Source organism: Charadrius vociferus, unplaced genomic scaffold (assembly GCF_000708025.1).
Source record: "Charadrius vociferus isolate BGI_N301 unplaced genomic scaffold, ASM70802v2 scaffold173, whole genome shotgun sequence".
NCBI lineage: Eukaryota > Metazoa > Chordata > Aves > Charadriiformes > Charadriidae > Charadrius > Charadrius vociferus.
Genome location: NW_009648369.1, coordinates 246757 through 247569, shown reverse-complemented (window position 1 = coordinate 247569; position 813 = coordinate 246757).

Genomic DNA, 813 nt, shown 5'->3' with positions numbered 1-813 from the left:
TACTTCAAGCTGAGCATAGCCTGCTGTTTGTCTAGTCCTGGATTAGGCAGAGTCTGCTAACTGACAGTCTCAAGGCCCCAGTTTCCACTCTCCCTCCTTCTGTTTCAGTAAGGGTATATTATGGGAGAACCTTGCTCTCTCAAAGCTTTACACAACGTCCTTGGTCCCGTCCCAAAATAAACCTGCTGGACAAAACTAGCTAGTGGGGGGGGAGGCACAGAGCAGAGAGCTGCATTTTTCGGGTTTTGTTTTTAATTACATTTCTGCCACTTTGAACTTATAAGTTAAATATAAAGCTCCTGCTGAGCAAGCCTGCCTTTTCTCCTGCCTTGCCTGCGAGGGGCTGTCAGGTCTGCTGGGGCTGGATCTGCTGTCCCGAGCAGTGCTGGCTGAAGCTCCTGGAGGAGCGGAGCCTGCTGCCTGGAGAGTTGGTGGGCAGCTCTCCTGCTGCAAGCGCATGCATTGCTCTCCTTGGGTCCGGGGAGCTGCAGAATTTTTCTCGTCTTATGTAATGGTCTGCCGGTGGCTTTGCGTGGAAAACCTTTTTTTTTTTTTTTTTTACAGCTGGAGGGTGACATTTAGCCTTGTCCTACCTCTCTTGGGTCGCAGCTGCTGGCCGAGGGGGAGAGGTGCCAGGCTGTTGGGCAGCAGAAGGGCTCACCACCACCACCCCTTTCCTCCCCTTGCCCCAAAGCCCTTTCCCGAGTCACTCTTCCCCCCTCGTAGGAGCACAGGGCAGCTTCTCCTCGGGCTGGAAAGAGGGGAAAAGGGGGCGAGGTGGCAATTTGGGCTGGGGGTTTTACCCGAAGTGGG